The sequence below is a fragment of the Marmota flaviventris genome, chromosome 4 (genome assembly GCF_047511675.1).
Source record: "Marmota flaviventris isolate mMarFla1 chromosome 4, mMarFla1.hap1, whole genome shotgun sequence".
NCBI classification, from domain to species: domain Eukaryota; kingdom Metazoa; phylum Chordata; class Mammalia; order Rodentia; family Sciuridae; genus Marmota; species Marmota flaviventris.
The window spans coordinates 135,663,444-135,679,683 of record NC_092501.1 but is presented as its reverse complement, the minus strand read 5'-3'; the positions used below and the strand labels follow the sequence as shown (position 1 = coordinate 135,679,683).

The window sequence follows — 16,240 nt, the reverse complement described above, 5'->3', positions numbered from 1 at the left end:
GCTTACAACAACAAGTTTTTATTTCTTCATCACCTTATATGAGGTCTGAAGATCAGCTGGGCTCTGCTAGACTTGGCTCCATGTGTCTCCTCATTCTGGAATCTAGGCTGAATGGAAAGCCATTATGTAAGACATGGCACTAGGGGACAGCTTCAGCTATGTCATGCAATGACATTGAAAGCTTTTCTTCAGACACGGTAAAGACCATAGCTGGTCGATCCCATTGGCAAAGCATGCCGAGGCTGGCCAAGGCAAACCATTGGTATGTAATAACATTTGCTAAGCAAATGTTGCCGTCATGGGATTAGTTCAGCTACAATATGTGGAGTGGTTCCTATGCCATCAACAACTGCTTTCAAGCAGATAACCCACTCAGATGTGCCTCATAGAAGGTAAGAAGTGGGAGAGGGATGATTCAGACTATTACAGCAGTTTTTCCTCTATTCCCTCATAGTTCAATGAGCAGAACTAATAAATATTGAGATAGGAAAGTTCAGAGGTTGATTAATTCTTCATCTCTAGAACAAACCTTAGTGTGCATAAGAATATCCTGGGGAGCTTATCAAAATACCTTTCCAATGACACGTAATCTCTGGGGCCAGACATTTATTTCTATAAGCTGCCCACATGTTTGTGAAGACAGCCTGGTGTGGGAACCCCACTCTACAGCCAGGAGCAACTCTGGCCTCGAATGGCAGCACCACCCCAGGAGAGAGAGCTACCCACCCTTTGACCCTCTTCATTGGTGGAGCGTGGGGCTCAGAAGAGGTTCTCACAAACTTGTTCATAGTGTGAACAGTTCATTTTTGCTCCTTCAGCCATTTCTCAAAGGGATTCTGTTCGGACGCCCCCAAACCAGGGCTGCGCTGTGGCACTTCATCACAAGTCACATTGTCAGAAATGTAAGTTTGTTCTGATGTGAGGAAGAATGAAAACGGGTGGCAGCAGCACTCACAAAGGAACACACCTCCTGTGGCCATCTCTGTACTGCTGTTAATTCAGCCAAGAGAACTTCAGGACACAGGTCAGAAAAGCAAAGGAAAATGAAAACATAAATGAGTATGCTCTGAAATATGGGCACACTGGTAAGGCTGGCTCCTGCTCATTCCTATGGTGCTCCAACTGTGGTTTTAAGTGCATGAAGTAGTTCTTTTTTTTAATTTCTAATTTGTTATATATAACAGCAAAGTACACATACAGAGCACAATTTTTCATGTCTATGGTTGTACACAAAGTAGAGTCACACCATTCATGTCTTCATATATGTACTTAGAGTCATGATGTCCCTCTCCTTCCACAATCTTTCCTACCCTCATGCCCTATCCCTTCCCCCTCCTTCCCTTTTTCTCCATTCCTCCCATGCTCCCCCCATCCCCATTATGAATCAGCATCCTCATATCAGAGAAAACATTTGACATTTGATTTTTTGGGATTGGCTTACTTCACTTAGCATAATATTTTCTTACTCCATCCATTTACCTGCAATTGCCATGATTTTATTCTCTTTTAATGCTGAGTAATATTCCATTATGTGTATATACCACATTTTCTTTAACCATTCATCTACTAAAGGGCATAAGTTTAGCTATTGTGCATTTTGCTGCTATAAACATTGGTATGGCTGCATCCCTGTAGTATGCTGTTTTTAAGCCCTTTGGGTATAGACTGAGGAGTGGTATAGCTGGATCAAATGGTGCTTCCATTCGAAGTTTTCCAAGGAATTTCCATACTGCTTTCCATATTGGCTGTAGGTACATGGGGCAGTTCTACAGTACTGAGGTAGTGGTGGCAGAAGGAAGGGACTTGTTATTGTCTGGGATTATTGCTGAGTGCCCTGCAGACATTGAATCATAACAACAGCTCCAATGCTGAACCAATAGTGTGGAGATTCTGCATTTCACACAAGAGAAAACTAAAGTTTGTGGAGCTTCTGTAACTTGCCCAAGACAACTCAAAATCATATTTGAACCCTGGCTCAGAACTTCCAGCTTGTGCCCTGTCCTTGGCAAACATGCTCTTTGCCTTCAAGGCCACAGTTTGGTTCAGAGCAAAGGGAGAAGAGCATCCAAGATTGACAAGTGGAACAAGCAAACCTGACCCTTGTCAGAAGCCACAACTCTGCTGGGCTTCCTGCATGATAATGTGTCTGGTTTTTCCCTCCCTTGATGCAGTGCAATGCAGGATAAGGAGCTGAAGCCAAGACTGTGTTTTGTGGTGAGCTTCTTTGGGTCAGAGGTGTCCAGAAAGTGCAGATTGTGAAAGGAGGCCAGGCCACAGAGAAGGAGATGGCCAGCAGAGAAGCCTCGCTGACATCTCTTGCAGGGAGTTTCTAAAACTGAGTTTCAACCACTTCTTTACCCAAATCTCTCCCCAAGCATGGGCATCTTTAAATTCAACTCAAAATTTTCAATTCTCCAGGAATGGGAATGAGAAGAGGGTAGGACATCTTGTTCACAGGCAATCATAGAGGGAAGTGTTTTTTGGTGCTTAAAAAAAAAAAAAAAAAAGCAAACCTCAACAAAACCCATCAGTTTTCTTGGAGAAAATTGCTCTGTGAGCAGGGACAGTTAAGGATAAACATCCTTTCAATTTTATTTAGAAAAGTGTACCCCTTCAGTGGCCTCAGGTGACCTTCCTGACTGGTATGGGTTTCACAAAGGACCCATGTGGGATGCAGCAGAGTGGAATGTTCATCCACACTCTGAAGCAGCCTGTCTGCCTTGATCTTTGCCCTGCATTCAACTTGGTCAGAGAGAACTGCACCAACTTGGGCACTGTGGTCACCTGCTGAGAACCTGCAAAGTCTTGCAAGTGGTGCAGGGCCTGGTGCTCCTGCAGGGTCCTTCTCAGGAGGGCTCACTTGCAGAATTGTGCCAAATACCACCTCTGCTCCCACCTGTTTTCTGTTCCTGTTGCTCTGCTTTATGTCAGCTCTGTGTTCCCACTTTGTAGGCTTATGTATGTTTGATTTAGTCCAGAGAATTCACAGTCGGCACCCTGTTTGGTCTTCCTCCAGTATTACTTAAAGTACATATTGCTTTGAAATTTTCCTTTTCTTTCCTTTGTGGAGTACCCATCTCTCTTAACAGCTTTCTTAACAACAATCTCTGCTATGGCTCTAAGCTATCTGTGATTAGTCAATTTCTCTCAAAGTTAGGCATGGTGAAATTTATAATTTCCTGCACAATCATACCATGTGGTAGAAACAGAATAGATTTTGAATCAAATGCATTTATTAACTAGATGAGTTTGGGAAAAATCCCATACCTTCCTGAGGCTCGATTTCCTTACCTGTAAAATGGGTGTATGGATAATGATCTCATATGGTCATAAGGAAAATTAAATGAGATAGAGTGCCCATCACACTGTTAGATTTCCAGGTTTTTAGGGAGATTCCCCCCCCCTTTTTTTTCTTCTTCAAAATATTTTATATATTTCAGAAAAATTTTATGGTTCTTTCCCTGAAATTTTTCTTCACAACCCAACAACCATCATCACATTGCTCTTGAATAGGATTTCAAAGTTTGTCTTCCAGAAAATCTCCATTCAGGCTGCAAGTTCAGAAAGGAGAAACTCTGCAATTTATCTCTCCTTGGGCCTGCCTACCTGAGGAGGATGAGAGAAAAATTTCAATGACTTGTTCTTTCAATAGAGCTTTTTCTGTAGAACATTCTCTTTTAAAATAACAGTTACTGAATTTGAAAACTTTCTTAATCAATGGGGCAAAACCATAAACCACTTTCACATTTGTGGTCTCAGATTTCCTTTATCCATCCTTGATGATAGTTCATGTGGAGCCCAAAGCTTTCCTATGACTTCCAGCTATTTTTGAAAAAGGTCATATTTAGTGCCTACTGAATTTGGGATATTAAAAGATCTGATGTCACCTAGTATCAAAATTCCAACTTCACAGCCAGTTCATAGCTTCTTGTGGGACACCTCTATCCCTGCCACCTTGGGCTTCTCCTTGGTTCAGAAGCGTCAGTGGGTAAGGATTGATATAAGGATTTAATTTTTTTCCACCTGATTTTTTTGGAGCATAAATTAGGGGAAAAGAGAGGGATCATAGCAAAGCAGTAAAAAGTCTAATGCCATGGTATTCTCTGCCAGCCTGACCTAGTTGGGTGTTGTGCCTTCACACCTGGCAGGCACACAGATCCTGGCTTGGTTACAGCATCATGATTTTTAGAGCCTCCCACCCTACTCTGCTCCAACTCCACACCTCCAGAGTAGTAAGTCAGCAACGAACATTCTAGAAAAATTGTGTCATTCAACGTCCTGTTGTAAATCCAAATAATAAATGATGTTGTAATGGCCACTTATATGCAATGAACAAAGTACACTATAATTGTTCTTGGGATACAACTAAAGCATTCTCATTTCCTGATATGTACAATAAACTCTTCAACAGAGCCTTAGAGGTCTGCTTCCCTCTTCAGCACCAGGCTGTCAGGCTACCCAGACCTTCTCAGGGATGCTGAGTTTCCATTTGGCAGTCCACCTTCCTTAGCAAAGGCCCATCAGGACAGCTCAAGCCTGGTGACCTTCTGCAACTGCTGTATTTTTTTTGTCCTTGAGGAGCTCATGCATCTTTCCAGGTAAGGCCTACGTCTCTCCTTGCCCTGAGCCAGTGGGTTAATGGGCTTCTCCAGCTGTCCTTCCACTGTCAGAGCTTTCCAGAAAGAAATCAGGCAGCAGTCTTTGTGTTCACATGTGCCCCAATCCATGGAAAACCCATGTCAACTCCTTTCCATGCTCTGCATGTTTCATTTCTGTGCTGCTGGTGTACCCAGGAGCATCTGCAGCTCAATGCATATGAGCTAGGAGTGAGGTGCCAATGTCTGTTCCTGCAGATACCCCCAGTCTTGGTGATTACACCTCCCAGCGCCCCACTATTTGACTGGAAGAATGGGAAGTGCTTCACTAAGCTCTAGCTCTCCTTCCCTGGTGACCATCTTCCCTTGTGCAGCCTGATGGTGGCTAGAGGTAGGGATAGTTTTGACCACTATCACACAGGATCTGACTTTTTTTTTTTTTTTTTTTATAGATCTGGCCTAGATGCATCTAGAACTTCTCTTAACATGTGAAGGCAACTTTGCTTATTTTCCCTGGCTTAAGACAGCAATGAACATTCTAGAAAAATTGTGTCATTCAACGTCCAGTTGTAAATCCAAATAATAAATGATGTTGTAATGGCTACTTTTGTGCAACGAACAAAGTACACTATAATCGTTCTTGGGATACAACTAAAGCAAAGTTTCAAGACAGAATTCAGTGATCTTTCTTAATTCATTTTTAAAAAAAAAAACTGCTACTTTTTGAAAACTTGCCTTTGATTTCTACTTTAAGGGATTTTAAAGCCTCTGTGGGTGATGCCAGGAAAGTCACACAGTGTGGCAGCAACCCTTTACTCAGCACTATGTACATATCAAGCACATACCAATGCTTGATGGATGCTCTAACTTTTAAAAACAACCTTTATTCATTTTCACAGATTATGAAAGTGAGTTTCATGGACTCAGTAGTTAACAACTAGATCAAGGTTACACAGTTGGTTAACACTTAACTTGGGATTCTATCTGTCTAGAGTCTTTCCCTATCCCACGTTACAGTCCAAACAGCTGTTTACAACTTTGTCTATTTTCTAAGTCCCCAAATCATAATATTTTAAGAGATGTTTTTCCAAACTACGTTGTGCCAAACACTATTAAATAGAAGATAAAAAGAGATACGGGGAAGAGAAGAGGATATTGCAGGGCCCAGTAACTTTAAGCAATGGTGGTTTAATAAAATATAGTAGTTTAATGTAATGCACAGTTCCTTACATATTTCAATATGCAGAAGGTTATTTTGACAGATTGGGGACCAGTACATTACAGAATATCCCAATCTAATTGGCCCCACTGCCCTGTTTTAGGACAATCCCATTTGGCCCCTCCTGGCACAGAGCTCTGTAACTCTGTGACATTTTGAATCTATGTGGAGATTAGTGGAAAATGACAGTGACATTGGGCAGGCTCTGCTGTGTGACTACTACAACAGTAGCTGATATTGGCCAATGGTTCTTTGGCAATACCTTCTTCAATATGTCCTTCAAAAATCTCTCATCTCTGTGTGTGTGTGTGTGTGTGTGTGTGTGTGTTTTATTGGGGATTGAACTCAGGGTCTAGTGCAAATGAGTCAAGCACTCCATCACTAAGCTACATTCCCAACCCTGACATTATTTTATTTTATTTTGAGAGAGGGTCTCACCAAGTTCCTCATGCTGGCCTTGGAATTGTGATTCTCCTTCCCTAGACTCCTGAGTAGATGAGATTACAGGTGAGCACCACCACACCTGGACAAAACCTCTCATCTTTAGACTTCCCTCTTCCAGGTCACCAATAGCAAAAAAAGAGAGACCCAGATACTTTCCTTCCAAAGCATCCTTCTGTATTGCTTCGGATATGTGTGTGGTCACGGAGGCAGCTGACTTTCCATCAGATGGAGCCAGCTCCTACTCAGGCTTCTCCACAATACACATTCTTCTGGACTTTTCAAAATAAGAAATAAAGAATCTAATAATTCTCCCTGGTAAAGAAATTTTTTTTTGATTCAAAGTGAATCAAATCAACTCTCACTGGGAGCTCCTAAGGAGTCTTAGACTTTTCTTTTCCCTTAGTGTATATTTTGAAACAGTTTTTCTGACATGCAGAACAAAACAGTTCTTAAGCATCATTATATAACCATGTCCTTACTCTGATCTTCCACAACATGATATTCTTCCTTGGTCCCATCCCTCACTTGCCTTCTACTCCCACAGGGAATCCACACCCCTCAGGTCTGTGGCCCTGGGCTTCCCTCTGAGAAGCAGTAACAAACTGCATCAATTCTACTTATAATCCATAATGCTCAAATTTGTTTTAAATTTGGTTTTACTTGAAAATAATTTTAGTTTACAGCATGCTTATGAGGACGGTATAGTTTCCATTTACTGCACATCTCACTTCCCCTGTTATTATCTTACATTAAGATGGTATTTTTATTGTGATTAATGAACCAATATAGATCCATTATTATTAACTGCAGTCTATTTGGATTTCCCTGGTGTGTGTCTAATACCCATCTTTTCCCTGTCCTGGATCCCATCCAGGATGCCACATCACACTTAGTCACCATTCCCTTGGCTCCTGTTGCATTGTGATAGTTTGTCATCCTGGCCTTGTTTTTGGTGACTTTCCTTGAGAGTTTTGAAGTACAATGGTTGTGAGTTGCATAGGATGCCCCTCAATTAGGATTTGTGAGATATTTTTCTTAAGATTAGTCTGGGGTGATGAGGGGAATTCTGGAAGAAAATCATGGCACTAATATGCCATGTTCACCATATCATGGGTATAGGAAAATAAATACTCAAAAGAAAAAAAAACAACTGATCGCTGTTGATTTTGATCTTGATCACCTGGTTAAGGCGGTGGGTAGGATTTCTATGCTGGAAACTTTCCTTTCCCCTTTTCTGCACAATATTCTTTGTAAGGAAGCCACTCTGTGCGGCCACATTTTAAAAGCGTGAGTTATGCTCCACCTCCTTGAGGGCAGAGAAGCTACTTAAATTATTTAGCATTCTTGTGCATATAAGATATAGCTCTTCTCATTTATTTACTTATTTACTTAATCACTTATTTATATCAATTTGGACTCAAGCATATTTATTTTATATCCTGGGCTACAATTCAACACCACTTTATTTTGTTGCTCAGATTGTTCTAACTTTGGCCATTGGGAGCACTTTCAGTTGGTTCCTGTGTCTCTTGGACACTTTCCATCATTTCTGGAACTACAAGTTGCTCTAGACTCATCTTTTAAGTTCTCTGACATTATGCTCTGATTTTTCTTTCCTGTCACTTGTTCTCCAGATTCTGTGCCCCCAACTCAAAGTACTTAAGCTAGAATCCAAATCCTGTGGTAACTGGTATGTTTTTGAACGAGTACAATGATTTGACATGACAGGCTGCTCCAGTAATCTTTAATGTTAATGAAGCTGCACTTAGAAAAGATAAGAATTAGGCTCATTATGAATTATTTAATTTATATAGCCAATTATGATCTGTATGCATGAATGAAAAGAAGAGAATGGAAAAGAGAGATAAGCCAAAATAATTTCTATTTGACTTGAAGTAGTCCGACACCCACAGATAGTTGCCTTCCCCCCTCACCTATGAAAACTGCAACAGAGTGATGGGGTTCCCTTGCTATTCTCCTAAAATCTGGCTGAACAAGGATTGAAGGAATCCTCAGTTTCCCCAAAGATCAATTAAAAATAAGCATTCAAGAGTTGCAGAGAAATGAAGCATCAGAAAATAATTATTGCAAAACACAGAATAGTTTTTGCAAAATAATTATTGCAAAAACACAGAATAGTTGTTCCCTGTTTCAGACTTCACAGAGTTTTGAGGGAAAACAGAGAGAGTCAAGGAGCAGGAAAATTCCTACCTAAGCTGCCTTAGTTGTCTGAATCTGGCCCATGTTTAAATGCAATCCATACTTTCTAGATGCTTTTGTGGTTTCTTGGACCCCAGCCTCATGAATGGAGATTTTCACCTTCACTTCCAGTAAGGCCAGTGATAACACTTGGCTCCAGCTCATCCTTACTTCTGGGCATCTAGCTAGTTTCCACTAGGGTCCTGTCATTTCTCCAAGTGACCCTATTAGGACCTAAATAAACCCTCCTTAGGGGGTCCTTTTATCTAACAAACTCAGAGCCCAGGCTCATTTTTTTGGCAGCTAGCTGCCTGTCCCTTGGCTCAGTTTTCATCAGCTAGCCAGTCTGTCACTCATTCTTCTGATTTCTCAGAAGGCAGTTTGTCTCTAGTATACCATGTCCTTCTAATTTCAGGGAACATCTCTCAAGCTCTGAAAATGATTCCTCCAGTTTCTTTCTCTCAATTTGCAATGAAGAGCTAAGCACTTAGCAAATCTCCTTGGTGGAACAGGACACACGGTGTGACTTTCCCCAGAGAAAACCTATTTAAAAACTTTTTTTTTCCATTTTCTTAAATTTTAATTTGTTATATATGACAGCAGAATGCATTACAATTCATATTACACATATAGAGCACAATTTTTCATATCTCTGGTTGTACACAAAGTAGAGTCACACCATTTGTATCTTCATACATGTACTTAGGGTAACTATGTCCATCTCATTCCACTGTCTTTCTTACCCCCAGGTACAGTCTCTTCCCCTCCCCTTTTCCCCTTTGTCCTATCTAGAGTTCGTCTATCCTCCCACCCCCACCCCAGCATATTATGGATCAGCATCATTAAATCAGAGAAATCATTCAGCATTTGGTTTTTGGGATTGGCTAATTTCACTTGGCATTATATTCTTCAGCTTCATTCATTTACCTGCAATGCCATGATTTATTCTCTTTTAATGCTAAATAATATTCCATTGTGTATATATACCACATTTTTTTTATCCATTCATCTACTGAAGGCATCAGTTTAGCTATTGTGCATTGTGATGCTATAAACATTGATGTAGCTGCATCACTGTAGTATGCTGTTTTTAAGTCCTTTGGGTATAGACTGAGGAGTGGGATAGCAGGGTCAACTGGTGATTCCATTCCCAGTTTTCCAAGGATTCTCCATCCTGCTTTCCAGATTGGCTGCACCAATTTGCAGTCCCACAAGCAAGGTATGAGTGTGCCTTTTCCCCAAAATCCTTGCCAACACTTATTGTTGTTTGTATTCTTAATTGCTGCCATTCTGACTGGAGTGATATGAAATCTTATAGTAGTTTTGATTTGCACTTCTCTAGTTGCTAGAGATGTTGAACATTTTTTCATATATTTGTTGGTTCATTGTATATCTTCTTCTGAGAAGTGTCTGTTCAGCTCCTTGGTCCATTTATTGATTGGGTTATTTAGTTTTTTGGTGTTAAGATTTTTAAGTTCTTTATATATCTTAAAGATTAGTGCTCTATCTGATGTGTGTGTGGTAAAAATTTGTTCCCATATTGTAATTTATCTGTTTACCTGTTTCTTTTGCTGAGAAAAAGCTTTTTAGTTTGAATCCATCCCATTTATCAGTTCTCTATATTAATTCTTGTACTATAGAAGTCATATTAAGGAAGTTAGGGCCTATTCCAACATGATGGAGATTTGGGCCTACTTTTTCTTCTGATAGACGCAGTGTCTCTGGTTTAATTCCTAGGTCCTTGATCCACTTTGAGTTGAGTTTTGTGCATGGTTAGAGAGAGGGGTTTAATTTCATTTTGTTGCATATGGATTTCCATTTCCCAGCACAATCTCTTCCTTAATGTCTTTTGCAACCTATTGTTCATTCAGTAGCATATTAGTCCAATGTACGTTTTTCATGCTTTTGTCTAATATAAGATAACTGTAATTATGAGGGTTAGTCTCTGTGTCCTTTATTCTGTACCATTGGTCTACAAGTCTATTTTGGAACCAATACCATGCTGTTTTTGTTATATTGCTCTGTAGTATAGTTTAAAATCTGGCATAGTGATGCCACCTGCTTTACTTTTCTTGCTAAGGATTGCTTTAGCTATTCTGAATCTCTTAGTTTTCCAGATGAATTTCATGACAACTTTTTCTATTTCCATGAGATATGTCATTGGGATTTTGATTGGAATTGCATTAAATCTGTATAGTGTTTTTGGTAGTATGGTCATTTTGATAATATTAATTTTGTCTATCCAAGAACAAGAGAGATATTTCCATTTTCTAAGGTCTTCTTTAATTTATTTCTTTATTGTTCTGTAGTTTTTGTTGTAGAGGTCCTTTACCTCTTTTGTTAAGTTGATTCCCAAGTATTTTATTTTATTTTTCTGAGGCTATTGTAGATGGGTAGTTTTCCTTGTTTCCCTTTCAGAGGATTTGTCACTGACATACAGAAATGCCTTTGATTTATGGGTGTTGATTTTGTATCCTGCTACTTTGCTGAATTCATTTACTAGTTCTAGAAGTTTTCTGGTGGAATTTTTTGGGTCTTCTAGCTATAGAATCATATCATCAACAAATAGTGCTAATTTGAGACTTTATCCATACCCCTTTAATTTCTTTCATCTGTCTAATTGCTCTGGCCAGTGTTTCAAGAACTATGTTAAATATAAGTGGTGAAAGAGGGCATCCCTGTCTTGTTCCAGTTTTTAGAGGGAATGCTTTCAATTTTTCTCCATTTAGAATGATATTGGCCTGGGACTTAGTATATAGTTTTTATGATGTTGAGATATGTTCCTGTTGTACCTAATTTTTCTAGTGTTTTGAACATGAAGGGTGCTATATTTTGTCAAATGCTTTTTCTTCATCAATTGAGATGATCATATGATTCTTAGCTTTAAGACTATTGATGTGATGTATTTTATTGATTTCTGTATGTTGAACCAACCTTGCCTATCTGGGATGAACCCCACTTGATCATAGTACACTATCTTTTTGATATGTTTTTATATTTGATTTGCCAGAATTTTATTGAGTATTTTTGCATCTATGTTCATTAGAGATAGTGTTCTGAACTTTTCTCTCTTTGATGTGTCTTTGCCTGGTTTTGGTATCAGGGTGATATTGGCCTCACGAGAATGAGTTTGGAAGTGCTCCCTCTTTTTCTTTTTCCTGTAATAAATTGAAGAGTATTGGTGTTAGTTCTTCTTTAAAGGTATTGTAGAACTCGGCTGTGTATCCATTTAGTCCTTGGCTTTTCTTGGTTGGTAGGCTTCTGATGACATCTTCATTTCTTTGCTTGAAATTGATCCATTTAAATTGTGTATATCATCCTGATTCAATTTGGGCAAATCATATGCCTCTAGAAATTTGTTGATACCTTCCATATTTTTATATTTTATTGGAGTACAAGTTTTCAAAATAATTTCTAATTACCTTCTGTATTTCTGTAGTGTCTACTGTGATATTTCCTTTTTTATCATGTATGTTAGTGATTTTAGTTTTCTCTCTCTCTTTCTTCATTAGCATGACTAAGGGTCTGTCAATTTTATTTATTTTTCTGAAGAACCAACTTTTTGTTTTGTCAATTTTTCAATTGTTTCTTTTATTTCAATTTCATTGATTTAATCTCTAATTTTAATTATTTCCTGTCTTCTACTGCTCTTGGTATTGATTTGTTCTTCTTTTTCTCGGGCTTTGAGATGTAATGTTAGATCATTTATTTGTTGACTTTTTCTTCTCTTAAGGAATAAACTCCATGTAAGAAACTTTCCTCTTAGTAATGCCTTCATAGTGTCCCAGAGATTTCAATATGTTTTATCTCTGTTCTCAATCACCTCTAAGAATTTTTTAATCTCTTCCTTATTGTCTTTTGCAACCTATTGTTCATTCAGTAGCATATTAGTCTCCAGGTGTTGGAATAGTTTTTATTTTTTATTTTATCATTGATTTCTAATTTCATTCCATTATGATCTGATATAATGCAGGGTAGTATCTCTACTTTTTTGTATTTGTTAAGAGTTGCTTTGTGGCATAGTATATGGTCTATTTTAGAGAAGAATCCATGTGCTGCTGAGAAGAAAGTGTATTCACTAATTGAAGGATGAAATATTCTATATATGTCAGTTAAGTCTAAGTTATTGATTGTATTATTGAGTTCTATAGTTTCTTTGTTCAGCTTTTGTTTGTAAGATCTATCCAGTGTTGAAAGAGATGTGTTAAAGTCACCCAGAATTATTGTGTTGTGGTCAATTTGACTCTTCAACTTGAGAAGAGTTTGTTTGATGAACATAGATGCTCCATTGTTTGGGGCATATGTATTTATAATTGTCATGTCTTGTTGATATATGTTTTTCTTAAGCAATATGAACTATACTTCTTTATCCCTTTTGATTAACTTTGGCTTGAAGTCTATTTTATTTGATATAAGGGTGGAAACTCCTGCTTGCTTCTACAATCCATGGAAGTGGTATGATTTTTCCCAACCTTTCACCTTCAGTCTGTGGATGTCTTTTCCTATAAGATGACTCTTTTGGAAGCAGCATATTGTTGGGTCTTTTTAAAAATTCAATCTGCCATTCTATGTCTTGTGAGTATAGGCCATTAACATTCAGGGTTACTATTGAGGGATGATTTGTATTCCCAGCCATTTTTGTTTATTTTTGTCCTTTAACTTGACTTGGTTTCCTCATTTGGTTAGTTTTTACTTTAGTTTAATATCTTCCTTTACTGATTTTCATTGTTGTTTTTCAATTCCTCTTTATGGAATATTTTGCTGAGGATGTTCTGTAGTTCAGGCTCTCTAGTTGTAAATTCTTTTAACTTTTGTTTATCATGGAAAGTTTTTATTTCATCATCAAATCTAAAGCTTAATTTTGCTGGATAAACTCATTCTTCATGCTTGGGAAATTTTCTGATATTATCTCATTGAAGACATTGTTTTGGTTTGAAACTCTGTGCCTTCCTCTATCCCAATAACTCTTAGATTTGCTCTTTTGATGCTACCCCATAATTCTTGGATGATCTGCTCATGGTTCCTTACCATCTTCACTGTGTGGTCAACTTTATTTTCCAGGTTGTATACTTTGTCTTCATTATGTGACGTTCTGTATTCCAGGTGATCTAGTCTATTAGTTATGCTTTCTATTGAATTTTTTATTTGGTTAACTGTTTTCTTCATTTCAAGGATTTCTGATTTTTTTCAGAATCTCTATCTCTTTCTTGAAGTAATATTTTGCTACCTATAGTTGCTCCCTTGTCTCTTTTTTGCTGTGATCAATGGAAGGCCTGTATTTGCTCCTTTGTCTGTTTATTGCCTGTATTTGCTCTCTTGTCTTTTTGTTGGAGTGATAAATTTTTGCCTGTATTTGCTCATTTAGATCATTCTTTAATTCACAGATCATTTTAATTATGAATGTTCTGAACTTCTTCTCTGACATTTCATCAACTGCCCTGTCCATGGGTTCTGTTTTTGTGGTATCCTGGTTTGTTTGGGGCACTTTCCTCCCTTGCTTTTTTATGTTGCCTATGCGACTTCCTTTCCTGCAGTGTGGATCTAAGGTATTAGAGGTTCTACCCTATAATCTTGTAGTATCTATGCCAATTATCTGTACCTCACCTTCGTGTTGGGCTTCCAGACCCTGCCAGTGTCCCAGGATGGATGCTACTGCAACTATAGGTGGTGGAGACAATAGCAGGAGGTAACTGGAGATAACAGTGGAGGTGCCCCAAGATGGATGCAATGTCTTTCAGAGATGGGCTGAAAGGGTGGGCCTTACACTGGCTTTGAGATGCCTGCTCCAAGATTCAGCTGCCTCTAGGCCCTGTCTGTTGTCCCAAGGTAGAGAGGCTCCTACACGGGGAATGCTATGGGGATGGCTGCAGTGTCCAAGATGGAAGTGGGTTAGACCTGGACTCCCAGGTAGTGGTGGAGAGAGTGCAGCGGACCCAAGCTTACCCTGGGTCCTGGCTCCTGTGTAGGTCATTGAGGTGGGTCTGGGCTGGGCCTGAGCTCTGGTGGGTGTCTGCTGGTGGCTGGATGGCCTTGAGCCTACCCTGGGCCCAAGCTCCTACACAGGCAGCAAGGTGGACCTGGACTGAGCCTAACTCCAGCGGGTGTCTGCTGGTGGACAGAGGTGGTCCTGGGTGGAGCCTAGGCTAGTGTCTGCCAGTGACCGGATAGACTTGGGCCTACCCTGGGCCTGAGTTCCCACACAAGTAAGCAAGGCAGGTCTGGGCTTAAAAATCTTTTTATCCCAGTGAACATGGTGGTGCACACCTGTAGCCCCAGCTACTCAGGATTCTGAGGCAGAAGGATCTCTTGAGCTCAAGAGCTCCAGGTCACCTGGGCACCATAGTGAGACCTCTTCTCAAAACAACCATCACAAACAAAAACCCCTCTTTATCTCTGACACTCTTTTTAGTAGTGTGAAATGCTTTCAAATAAAGCCTTAGAGCAAGATCTAGTTTATGTTCTGGCTCACAAATCAGTTTGGTTTTTGACATCTGACAATTTATGGTCTTGGCTGAAACTATCATTTTAACACAAAACATTCATTTCCCAAATTCATACATTCCACAAAAATCTTATTTCTAATTTTCTTTTTGCTAAAATGGCTAATATAGAATATATATTTTTACAAATTTTCAAAATGTATCCAGTCTGGAATGTAATCTTTTGTTCATTTAACAGATGGTGGGTGCAGTTTGAAGAACTAACATTTAAACTCTAGCTTCGACCCTTGGATTCTCCTGTCCTATCTGTGGGTTGAACACAGATGTCCTTAAAGATTGGCTGCTGTGCTCACTGTTTTACACATCATATCCCATTCTTGGTCGGAACATAAATATCTTAATTTATTTCAAGATGCTTAGCTTCAATAAACCATTTCTCTCCCACAAAGTTTTTTTTCTGCAGAGAAAACTTGCTGTTTTGATTATTGTTTTTGCTGTAGGGTTATAGTTTACAATGTGAAATTCAAAGATACCAAGGCCTTTTTCACTGACTGTATTTGTTTATTCTCAGGAGGAGTCATTGAAGTGTGGCTACTGACCTTAGATTTAGGGAAGAAGCAGAGTGGGTTCAAAGATGCCAAAGAGAAGTACTAGTTCATGTCTTGAATTAAGCTGATCTCAAACCTTAGAGGATATATAGCATTTAAATAAATACATACTCTACTAAGCCAGCAGCTAAATAAATATATGTGCTATTTTAATTTCTTGGCATTAAATCACAAGAAATATCCTAATCCAATTTGTGAGAATCAGGAAAGATTATTTCAATTATCAACTCAATAATTAAAATTAAAGAACAGATTAGGACATCAAATGAGAAGACCTGGGATCTAGTTCAGATTTCACAATTTACCCTCAAACTTTCTAAAACATAGTTACCTCATCTATAAAACAGATGGTATAAAATAATACCCCATATTGTTTCATGAAGATTAGATTATTCTACAATAATAACAATGTTGTTATTTTACCAAGATCTAAAGGAGAGGAAGAATCTTCCAAATTACACTTCTCATAGGAGAGGTGATAGAGGAAACATGGGGAATGTGCTGCAGGGGACATTTATATAAATTATTAATAATATAATATTACAATAACATAAACCTCAAAATAGATCCTTTTTTTTTTCTTCCAGCAGTGCTGGGGCTTGAACCCAGAGCCTCATATATGCTGGGCAAGTGTTCTCCCACTTAGTTACATCCCCAGACCTCAAATAAATATTTGTAGTAGAGAAAAGGAAGCATAAAATCTGGGAGAGGTGAGCAGAGGTGGGGTTACAACTC

General features: G+C 38.8%; 1 protein-coding gene across 1 annotated transcript in view; it reads left to right on the top strand.

Annotated features, from left to right (window-relative positions):
- Nucleotides 1-329: 329 nt before the first annotated feature.
- Sertm1 (serine rich and transmembrane domain containing 1) overlaps nucleotides 330-16,240 on the top strand; it is an 89,451-nt gene continuing 73,540 nt past the window's right edge. Inside the window, exon 1 of the mRNA XM_071610790.1 lies at nucleotides 330-392. The gene's annotated coding sequence lies outside the window, so the exon portion shown is untranslated. The remainder of the gene's footprint in view (nucleotides 393-16,240) is intronic.